The sequence below is a fragment of the Branchiostoma lanceolatum genome, chromosome 5, assembly GCF_035083965.1.
Source record: "Branchiostoma lanceolatum isolate klBraLanc5 chromosome 5, klBraLanc5.hap2, whole genome shotgun sequence".
Lineage (NCBI taxonomy): Eukaryota > Metazoa > Chordata > Leptocardii > Amphioxiformes > Branchiostomatidae > Branchiostoma > Branchiostoma lanceolatum.
In genome coordinates, this window is record NC_089726.1 from 4,644,220 (window position 1) to 4,656,573 (window position 12,354).

The following is a 12,354-nucleotide window of genomic DNA, read 5'->3' on the forward strand; positions in this document are numbered from 1 at the left end:
AGAATCAATAACGCACCAATTTTGACGCCGCGCCGAGCGGAATACCAAATCAGGCGTGGCTTACTCTCGCATGACTGTCTCCTGTTTAAAAACAACTGTTCGGGATAACGCCTTGTCACTACCGCCAGTTTCCCCTGATTGGTTATAATGTCGGAGTCCCGATACCAAAGCTTTTATGGCCAATCGGTGTGGCTCCGAAATCAATCTTGGCCATCCACAGGGGAAATATCTAAATCGCAGAGGCCGTGCGTGCTTCACAAATAACTAAATAACACCACATCCATGCAGCAAGGCAGGAAAATTTATCATCCGGGCATGGCAACTTTGTTCAATTCAGATGTAGCATCTTACTTTGTGGGACTAGTTAATAGTAATAAGTTTATTGCAGATTCCTGCCCAAAGGCTAATTGCAAATAACATAGGTAAAAGAACAGGGTACAAAATAAGTGTAAAAGCGGCTAAACTAAATCATAAAAACGTAATTGTCTATAACTAGTGAAGGGGTGATAATATCTAAATTTGAATATACATTTTGTAGAAGGCAGTCCCAAGATATAACTCTTGTCCTTTTAATCTAGGTGCTTTTGCCTAACACCTACATGTACAGTAATATCTTTCAGTTTGTTCTCGAGTCAGTGAACTCACAAGCATAACAATCCATCAAAATGACTGAACAAAAATACAACTGCAAGTTCTCCTAGGATTAGATCACTCATTGGGACATCAATCTTAAGGATGTAAAAATGATTTCCCCTCACGTTATTAGTGCAGCTCCCCTTCCAGATAGATCAAATTGGCATAAAGATACATGTAATGAACATAAAAGTTTTACTAAGACTGTGTTGTTTGATATATTGGACCCTTTTTCTAATTGAACTCATTTGCATAAATATAATTAATCCAAATGTATACAGACAGTGTCCAAGCTCTCATGCTGTTTCTTCCCTTTCCAGACAGTCATTTGCATACAGATAGTTATTCTAATAGCCACAGGAGAGCCTGCAGAGGAGGACAACCTTCCCAGTGATCTTCGGAAGCGAAGAAACAGCCATCATCATCAGTTATTCTCATCTATACCATGCCCAGCCTCAAGTACTTTCTGTTCTCTTTCATTTGCATGAAGATAATCTATTCAATATATGCAGAGTGTGCCCAAGCTCCCTTGCTGCCTCTTCCATGGTCAGACAATTTGCATGAAGTCATTAAAGATAGTCATTCTTATCTATTTAGACATCTCTCCAATTTGTTTTCATTTTTTTGTACTTTAACATCCCCTTCATTTGCATAAGGATAATTTATGCAAATGTATGCAGAGAGTGTCTAAGCTCTCTTGCTGCCTCTTCCCTGGCCAGACATACCATTTACATAGATAGTTATTCCAATCCACACAGACAACTGTCCAATTTGTTTTATGTCCAAGTACTTTGTGCTCTCTTTCATTTGCATCAAGATAATTTATTCAAATATATGCAAACAATATCCACTGTGTCTCTTGCTGCCCCTACCCTGGCTAGACAGTCAATTTGCAAATAAAAAGTTACTCCAATCCACACAGACAACTGTCCAATTTGTTTTATGTCCTTGTGCCTTGGGCATCTTCCCAACTTCTTCCTAAGCAGTCAGTAGGTGTCAAAACTACTTGGCAACATCTCAGACTGAGCACATCAGAAGGGAATTATAAAGACCACACATGGCTGCTCCTGACTGCCCAAGATACTGTAAATGCAGAAATGTTTGCGGTGGTTTTATGTTCGCGGTGAGCTTTCAGTGCGAACTTAAAACCACCGCGAACATTTGTGGCCACCTATGACTGTAGCGCTACCATTCTTTCAAACGCGAACTTAAAACCACCGCGAACACCACATTTTCTCCCTACCGTGAAATAAAAACCATGCGAACTTAAATGCATTTACAGTACTTGTTATAACTTATGTAAGGCTCGAAAAAATTACAAACAATTAGGTGCACAGAAAACATTTTGGGGTGCACCACATTAATAAAGTTGAATGTCAGCAAAATATAATTACAAAGTTTAAGGCTCTTAAGAACTTCAATCTGTAATTCTACAGCTAACTTCAAAATTTCAAACAAGACTTAGTAATACATCAAAGAAAGACCAACTGTTACAAAAGGTTACACTGCTTTTTCTGATACATGTACAATTCAAGAATATTCTGTAAACTAGTGTATCTTAGTACCTTTACCCTATAGCCTACAAACATATATAGGTGCACTGGTGCACCCACAGTCAAGCATTATGTGCACAGCTCCAATTTTGGGTGCACAAACTGACAAAGGTGCACATGCACCAAGTATTTCGAGCCGTCATATAAGGCTTGGGCAATGACCAAATTGGGCAGCATGTGCAGGTAGCCTTCTGTAAATAGAATATAATTACGCTGCCACATCGGGTTCTTTGGCCGAACGAAAATGTCGTGAGGCTTTTTTCAAAGCTTATTAGTACAACATACGTGGACTGTAAAATTCATTTTAGTTTCGCAGGGACTTAATGTCATGGTAGGAGGGGAAAGGAGTTTTTGTAGTGTTTTAATTTGCTGATCAAACAATTTTGTAGCGAAGTATAACAAAGCATGCACAATGGAAACCGACGTTACCGAAAACCTCGGAAATTAAAGCAATGAAACATTCAAGATTTACACTAACAAGTATCTATAATCTACATGTGGGATGAAAATTTATCAGAAGAAAGTATAAAATGAAACAACTTGATTTTTCTAGTTCAATCAATCGTTCGCAGGCACCAGTGTCTGATGCATGGCGGCTGCAGACATGCATAGGGCTCGCCAGGCTAGTCTGCTCTCAGCATAGACCCTCCAGTCGGTTCTGGTGATCCCCAGATTTCTAGTTGACCCATTCAATTTTTCTACAATGAATTTGAGAATAATTTTTCTTTTAACAGTAACAAAAAGAAATTCGGTACAAATCTAGTTGACAGGACTTCCGGAATACTGAAATGATAATTTATATCAGCCTTGTCAAAGTGCATTTGTTGTGGGTTATTTTTGGAGGCGTTCCAAGGCAACTAGACCCAGAGTGGTAGAGGTCACTTGGACAAAATTTCCACCATGTGCTGAGCACTAGACTTGCAAATCATGCAGCTAGACGAGGGTTCGCGGAAGTGAAAACCTCTGCCAAGTCCGATTACACATCTCGCGATGGAGCCATGGAAATCCAAAAAGAATTTTCAAAAAATTACTAATTCTATTTACATGTTAGTATCTATCCCCATTTGTCTACCAAAGAAACACCAACATTATTCTTGCAAGTATCTACAATTATATCTCAATAATAATTTGTAGCCGTATACATAATGACTTCTATGTCATCCTTATTTCATCTCACAGCACTATTACATTATTACTTATGTATTGCATTATTTTGTTATGTTCTTGGCCATGCCCTTTCTAATTTATTTGCTTTGGTAATACATAATTATTCTCTTCCACTGGGATATGCAATACAAGCACTAATCTTAGAAGATTTATGTTTTCAAACACCATATGTATGCAAATATCATTTTCACATCAGTCATAACCTTTTGTCTACTTTGTAGATGTTTAAACAAACAAGCAAATAACACTAGGTTATTTGATAAACATCATAAAGGAATATTTGTACTACACTTATTTAGGACAGCATCAAATGATGAATGGGCAAATATATGATGCATGTTTATTATACAATATAAAATATATTGCCCAGGAAATATCTAATAAAAGTCAACATTAACTGCATTGCAATTGAATAATACCGACTCTAAAGGACATTTGTTCAAGGTTTGCATCGAAAAACGATTTACAATATTTTTGGGATATCTATCTTAGAGATTAGACACTGTATATCACAAAATGTTCACGGCGGTTTTATCTTCACGGTTTTTCTCTGTGACCTCTCAACCACAAAATGATGACACTGCAAAGATGGGTTTCCATCACTACAGTATTAGACATAAATTTTGTTTAACCTCGAATATGTCGTGAAAAAGCTCATTCCTCCGCTGCCACCAAATCAGGTCCCCGCAAAAATAAAGGAATCTATGGTACACTTCAACACAAACTTTAACCAACATCTAAAACGTGTCAATCGAGAACAACGGCTTTCGGCTATCCCATGATCCTTCAGCACCACGCTACTCGACTCCGCGGACCAAAGCGGCGAACTGTCAGCCCCCTTGTTCTTACACCCTCCCACTTATTTGGCTACATTTGTCAGATGTGCATGTGAAGACGCTTTTGTGTTTACCAGTTACTTTTAAGGGCCGTTCCACCTTGAAATATCAGGAGGGGGGATTTAGAAAATTTTTTGTATCCTTCATTCTAACAAATAAATCTCAATGTGAATAAACACACCAATCAAATTGCCTAATTAACCCTGACACTGGCATTGCCCTTGACTGTCCCCTAGTACACATCTAACATTTCATTTCTAAAACTTGTCTGAAACACCCCTCTTTTTTTTTAAATGGATGAGCTATTTGTATACCAGAAAAAGAAATTGCCATCTAAATATACAAATAAATACACATCAACATCCCTGCATGGTTAAAACAACAAAAATAACAAACAAACACTAAATTTCACAAGAACATTTCGTTCCATTTACACTTGTCAAGCTGAAACCGAAATTGATGCAGAATAATTTGCCGAGACAAGTTGCATTGTTTAAATGGAAGAATAAAAAGCAATAGACACCACCCAACCCATTGCTATATCATACGAAGTTGTAAAATCTATGTTTGCAATTGCAATTTTTAAAAACGATAAACAAAAATTAAAAATTGACTTGCCTCATGTAAGTGCTCCATATATATCCTTCCACAGAAAAATATCCGAGGTAGCTCACAAAAAAAGAGAGATGAAACTTTTCAAATAAGTAATCCTGAGCAGCCTCCCCCACCCAAGAGGGCAGCTGAGTAAGTGAATATGATGAGACTGGCTGCTAGTATTTACTGCCCCACGCTTAACTACACACACCACACTCACATGTCCGGGCAGGGGATTTGGGACTTCGGGACAAAAATAAACAAAACAAACCCAAGCGCAAATGCCATCTGTACCGCTCCTAGATTCGGCGGGTTCAAATTTCCGCCTCGCCGACTACCCACATGACGGAAAAGACCTTCCCGGTAAATATGAGTTTGTTTCGGTGATAACAAGCGATGATTTTTACACCAGGTATGAAAACATGTGTGTAATGGTAGACGTTACGAGTGACATATGTTGGGCACAGTTGCAATATCGGCAAGTCTCCCAGCCTCTTCCCTTGATGTTGTCAATCCGCAAGTCACCACAAAATCGAGACAGTGAGTCAACAAAGCGGGAGATGCCCCGGCGGCCAGCATCTTGTTTCCCCCACGGACGCTCGTTTGTTTGTACGCGAGGAAAGTGAAATGTTTGGCGGGGAGGAATTTTCAGAATGCTAACCCATCCCCGGCCGTGTAAATAAAAACCAAATATACCGCCGGCAACAAGCTAAACAACGCCGGGATACAGCCGGGGACCTAGTGTAAACTCGGCACAGGAAGCCCATATATGAACAAACATACACCCTGACGGATTTCGATGACAACGTCTGTTTACCTTGCCGCTTATATCTTTGGAGACCTGACAGCTTCTTGGGGAAAGAAAAACCAAGGACGGTGTATCCAGACGTTGCCCAAAACTTTCCCAAACACCTGGCAAAAACAGAACTTTTCGACAAAAATCATCAGAAATTTAACTGGAATCCTAAAGATAGACTTCTTCCACCACAATTGCGATGGTTTTCTGAAAATAATTACGTCTCCACAGTGATATTTTTTATGTTCAACTATCAATAGAAACAAGACACACACACTGCCCAACATAGCAACGTCTCTTCTATATATGCTCTTTTTTACATGCATTTGACTGATATGTGAAAAGACACTACTACTCAGGCTGGCTATTTTGAGGCTGTATTCATTAGGCTACTAAGACTTAGCACAAAATGGTATCAAATATTCATCTTTAACCATATCTTTTCATATATTCGATTAAAACATCATTACTAATTACCTACCATTTTCATCTTTCTCTAGCATCAATCATCACTTAATAATCTTAGAAATAAAAACTTTTCTTATGAAAAGAAAATTCTCAAATTTCCAATTCATCTATGTTGCATGAAGGTGTTTGACGCCAAATGACCTTGGCCTTCCAGACATCTGGTGAAAGGATGATTTGGGTATTTTACAGACATCTGAGACACTGTGGTAACAGTTTTTGGACTGGACCAGGGAGCTAGCTAGCGTATTTTAGTGTAATGGGCCACCTGTGTGACTCTATCATTTGTGACCACCACGCTAAATTACTACAATTTTTAACTAGCAAACTCCTACTTTGCAAGAATATATTTGTCTGATAATGTGAAAAATGTTGATATGATTCTCCAAGCTGACCCAAAAACCCTTCTTACATGTGGTCTGAAAAGAGTTAAGTCCCCCCCCCAAGGATACCCATATAATGCCACCTTTTTACCTCACATTATAAATATCTCCTCATTGTAAAAGGACCAAGGCCCCCTTTCACACCATCCCCCAGATTCGTTGCTTTGCTACCTCGCGATAGAATAAAATTCTAGCTAGAATAAAATCCTAGCTGGAACCCTGCTGGACATACATGTACCTGTGGAATACTCCTCGCTAATGAGTGCGGTGAAGTCCCATCTGACCATCAACCTTCACTAATCAGATCATTAGTACCGCAAGTCTTGAAATATTCGCACAGAGTATTTAAATTTGTGACATACTGCATTTTTCTACTTTGAATCAAAATACAAACAAGTGGATGATGATGATGATGATGATGATGATGATGATGATGATGATGAAGATGATGATGATAATGATGATGATGATGATGATGATGAATCAAAAGACAAACTCAATTTTCTCATTGCCCTAAAAGATCATTGCTGTGAATTCAACTGAAACTACAGTAACACGTTCTAACCTCCATGTTAAAAGAGCTCACATGACATGGTCACATGATACATATCCCATGACACCTTGCAAAACCTCAAAGTCAAACTTCTTCTTTTGAAGATATGGCCTCAAAATGTCATTCAAACATGGATTTTTCCTAGAAATATAGTCATTCTGTATCTATAGCCGGTATAACCGCCCTTCGGCATAACACACCAGCTCGCAGCAGCAGCTGGTTACATTACACCGAACGACCTTATTATCATTCACACAGAAAATCAATCACATCGTTATCCATATAACATCTACTGTTTAAAAGCAACACTGCAAAAAGCAAAACCTAACTAAGCAGTCAGCCTAGTAAATTTCTCCCGAAACTTTACGCTTTTTATTCATCATCATACCAAAATTGCTGACCTCTTGAACCTATTTGACATTTTATTATTATTATTATTGTGTACGTTAGGAATTAATGTTTGTATACATGCGTAATATTACAACATTGTTTTTGTACTTGCTATGTGTTAGACGCCCGCTATCAGCTATTGCCGCCTGGGATGTCTAGTATTGTCTGTTGCAATTTAAGGAAATAAAATGAATAATTGCTCATCAAAGTTGAATAGTCTGCACAACTTCTGTTCAGTAAGACTTGAAAACTAGACGGTCTAATTCTATGCCCAAATATTTGAATTTCTGCCAAATCTGGCCACATTGATAAGTTTTTCAGAACCCCCACCGTGAAATTTAGTAGTCCTTTAGGGACGGGTCATAAATATGAAATGAGACACAAGGCCCCCTAGGAGGCACAGATATCCGCCAGATGTCCAAATGATTTATGACATCTAACTTTTCACAGCATCCCTCACGCAACACACATTAACTGTCACAAGTCAAGTTCAAATTCAAATGCTTTGAACTTCAGGGAGACCAATTCAGTTTGTTGATTGTCAGATTGGAAAAAAATGCTGATTTGGAAGATCAACATGAAAAAAGAGTCGAAAGTCTAACAGAGTTAAAGGAAGCTTGCAAACTTGCATTTACCTGTTTTTAATTTTTTTAGAAATCTTCACAATCTTTTATAATAGCAAATTGCATTGTTTCTGAGACCTAATAACATATAACTTGAGTTCCGTGATCCTAAAATGTATTTCAAGGTCTGAGCCTATAAATTTCTGCATCATCAAATGTCATGTCGATACATTGAATCATCAACTCAGGGCTACCTCCAGGACCCATCCCTCTGTCCCAGGACTGAAATTTGTTTGTTGAGACAGAAAATTTCTTTACCTCATCCATCCAAAAAATCTGAACTTCATGGCATAAAAATATAATTTGTAAGCTAAAATGACAGATCTAACAACAAATACTAAGAACATGGGCTCCCAAATAATGTGGAACTGGGGAAAATGTAGCCCTGCACCGAATTGTATTTCTGTATCTCTTTTTAATTCAACAAAAATTAACAACATGGGCTCCCAAACAACGAACAGGGGAAAATGCAATGCTCCAGACAGCCATGCATCAAATTGTATATCTACACTGTTTATCTCTTTGAGGTTATCAAAATGCAAATTAGCTACCATGTATAAATGACTTGTCTGGTCTGTGTAATTCATCCCGCGATGAATCGAGATGAACACTCCAGACGGACTAATTGACGTTCTGTCCGCGAGACTTGCGTCACTACCCAGCATGCTCTTGTCTCTCGTTGACGAAAGTCGTTAACAAGCTACATTTTCATCTCCCACCTGTTTCCAGCAGGGTTCGAAATACTGCAAAATCACTTATTTTAGGAGGAACTTTGCAGAAGGAAGGAAAAGGAGGTATTCATTGCATGCGTTTTGAAATTGGCAGTTGAATTAATTTTGAAGTACAGTAACAGTAGTGACACATTGGAAATGCATATTTGCAGTGAATTTGTGGTGGAGAAAGGTCACCTTGAAAACCACAAAAATGAAACTACTGCATTCTCAGCAAAAGAGCAGAACAATCTATTCTTTTAAAAAAGAAAGAAATTTTCCCCACAGTTTTTGTGTTGGCAAAAATATTTCTTTGCTAAATAACACAATGTCTTTACAAACAAGGAACAAGAACACAGTGGAAACTACAAATACATGTAGTTTAAGAGTGTCCCTTTCTATCTCATCTAGAAACATGGAACAAACATTTGACTTGTTATAGCCGAATTTAGATGGATGCCCAAGTTTTCAGTACTGTCTGATGACTACGCTAACTGCGAATTGAAATGAAACATCAGTCTCAAATTTACTTGTATGTTAAAAATAAAGCAACTTGCAGACAGGACCTATATTGGAAAGACTCCTCAATATTCCAGTATTGTGGAAGCCAACTGTGAACTGAAATAAAACTAAAGTAAAGTCACATAAAAAGTAACACAGCTAACAGGACTACATGCTGCATTTCTTTTTATGATATGAGGCTGCTTGAGTTTATTTCAATGCAGACGTAGTCTAGTCTCCACTCTACACAGACATGTAGCTAATTTGTTACCAGGGTTTGGGAGTAAGTGGTTGCGACAGCTTTGGGTTTTTACCGCGGCTAAATCTTCATTTGATAAAGGACTTCCCGCAGAAGTCATTGTGCCACTGGTTCAGATGTAATTCCTGCCGCTATAGATGATTTCAAATGAGCCCAAGTATTCTGTTCAAGAATTTTACATATACCACTGCTTCAAAGCATTTTGATTTGTGTCTAGAAGAATTTGAAAAAGCAATTTTTATGTTACATGTAGACCTAACAACAAAATATGTATATATGACAAAAGTATTCAAAGACTCTATTATCAATAAAATGTTGCTTGGCATTTCTTCTTGCACATTCCAAGTAAAATTCACCCAAATTTAACGCATTTGCTATGTTGCGAATCTTATGAAAAAAACATTTGAAGCTGAAAATGTACTTTAGTGTGCTTTACATTTCTAATAAAGTTTTCGACATTTTGAAAATGATACTCAATATGACCAATATGACCAACAACGTTTTTCTGACAACTAGCACAGATACTGTAAAATTTTCACAGAGACTTAAATCCATGGTAGAAGGGGAAAGGAGGTTTTGCTGTGTTCTAAGTTCGGGGTTGAAACAATTTTGGAGTTCAATAGTACAATCAAAACATGTATTTGTAACGTCATGATTGCGCAGTGGAGGGGTTACCGAGAAAATAAAACCAGCGCAAAGATTTCAAGACAAACAGTACATGTGAAGGTAGTCTAGTCAACGGTTAAGACAAATGCTTCAACAATAGAGCTTGGCTTCTGAATTATTCCAAAAATGGGTTTAGGTGACACTAATTCCAGACCATGGCTGGTAGACAGGAAGAAAAGAAAAAACGGCCCAGTGACCTAAACTTGGTACAAACGTCTTTCAAGAACTTTTATGTCCGTACATGTATTTTTTTCACGTCCAGATATAATAGACTAACAAAAAGGCAAACTAAAGAACAAGAGAGAACAAATAATGTATTACTTATACATGCGAACTTGAAAGTACCGCAAATATTTCAGAATTTACAGTAGACTATAGTACCAAGCTCTCACAATCTAGCTCCAGGGCTATTCCAGACTTTTGATTCACGGGGGTGGTCAGGTGGAAAACAATAGGATTAAATTAACTCTCTGTTCTTGAGAAGGAGCAAAAATAGCATTCAAAATGTAAGTCAAGTATAGCTGCTAATACATACGTTTCTATTCTTATCGAACTACCTTCTTCAATGAAAGTCACCTGCAGCAGGAACAGTTTACCAGTAAACCTCAGATTTTACAGGACTCGAAATACTGGGTCAGTGGGCGCAATGAGAATAATAATAAGTTTATTGCACATTCCTGCCTGAAGGCTAATTGCAAATAACATAGATGAAAGATATAATAATGCACTTTTTTGCAATATTGTGCGCCGGTGCACCTAGATATTTATGTAGCATGTAAGTTTGTACACACAAGTATACAGCATATTCTTGACAGAAAAAATAATAAAGCCTTTGCTGTATCAAGTCCTTGGTTGTATCACTAGTTTAAATCTTCAAACGTTAGCTATCGAATTTCAGTAAGGGTTTTGATTGGGACATCATTGGGTTTTGCTGACATTCTATTTCATTTCAAATTAGGTTAACAATGTATGTCACTATGTGCACCCAAAATTCTTACTGTGGCAATCTGAATCTGGGCAAATATATGTTTTGGGTCACAGTGGTTTTGGTGGATAGGTGCACCAGTGCATTCATTTCCAAAAGTGAATTTCGAGCCTTGCAGTACATGTACAATGTACATTTACATAGACAGGTGCAGGTTAGGTGCAGAAAGACATCATGAACACCTGCAAAGCTGTCAATCTACCTGCAGGGCTCGAAATTCATTTTGGGAATGGGTGCACTGGTGAACCTAACCTAAAAACTGAGGTGCATAGAAAGAATTTTGGGTGCATAACATAAGATTAAGTACAATATCAGCAAAACATATTTACAAACCCTACTGCCTCTCTTATGAACTTCAGTCTGAAATTCCATATCTAACTTTAAAATCTTAAAAAATAAATAAAGGTACGAGAAAGGTTATATTGCTTTTACTGACACTTCAATTTCAATAATATTCTGTAAGTGTACAATAGTGCCTTTCTTCAATAGCCTACAAGTTAGTACAAAAGTATCTAGGTGCATTGGTGCACCAACAGTCAAAAATCAGGTGCACAGTTCTAATTTTGGGTGCACACAGGTGCACATGCACCAAGTATTTCGAGCCCTGACCTGTATTTACCTGCATGTGCAGGTGGTATTTTGAGGCCTGCTACGGAACATTACACAAGCATGCAGGTGTGGTGCAGGTACGCTACAGGTTGGCTTCTGTTTCCGTATTTTGTTGTGTACAACTGGGTGGGTGGCTCTAGAGCCAAAAATTCTAGGAAGGCTGCATACTAGAGGCTGCATACCAGAAAATGTTAAATACATGCAACATACAAGCATACAACATGTCAGCAAATAACAAAACAAGTGTTCAACCATTGAGAGCTTTTCAGGTTCTCCTCTATCTCACATCATTACACTGTCCAAAAACCAGTCTCAAAGTCCTTCTATAGCAACAGCTTCTTCTACAAACTTCAAATTATGGAACTGTCTCCCTTACAAGTATTTCCCTTCCAAACACAACCCACAAGCCTTCAAAACTAGTGATCACCACGGTCTCCTAGCATACTAGTGACCTATATCTGCCACCAACTTACTGCAGTGCCCAGAAGTGGGCTCTTGGCCTTGCTCTGAGCAATTTACTTGCCAAAAAAAGTTTGGGCCCCACTCTACTTACGAAATTGACTGAAAGCTTTAAAATCTCTTTGCTAGCCATTAAGAAAGTCTAAATGATAGTAAATCTATCGGACACTGA

The 12,354-nt window shown here is 38.0% G+C and overlaps 1 protein-coding gene across 12 annotated transcripts in view; it reads right to left on the minus strand.

Annotated features, from left to right (window-relative positions):
• Positions 1-12,354, minus strand: part of LOC136434517 (forkhead box protein P1-like) — a 61,113-nt gene that overhangs the window by 44,120 nt on the left and 4,639 nt on the right. The gene's annotated exons all lie outside the window — the stretch shown is intronic.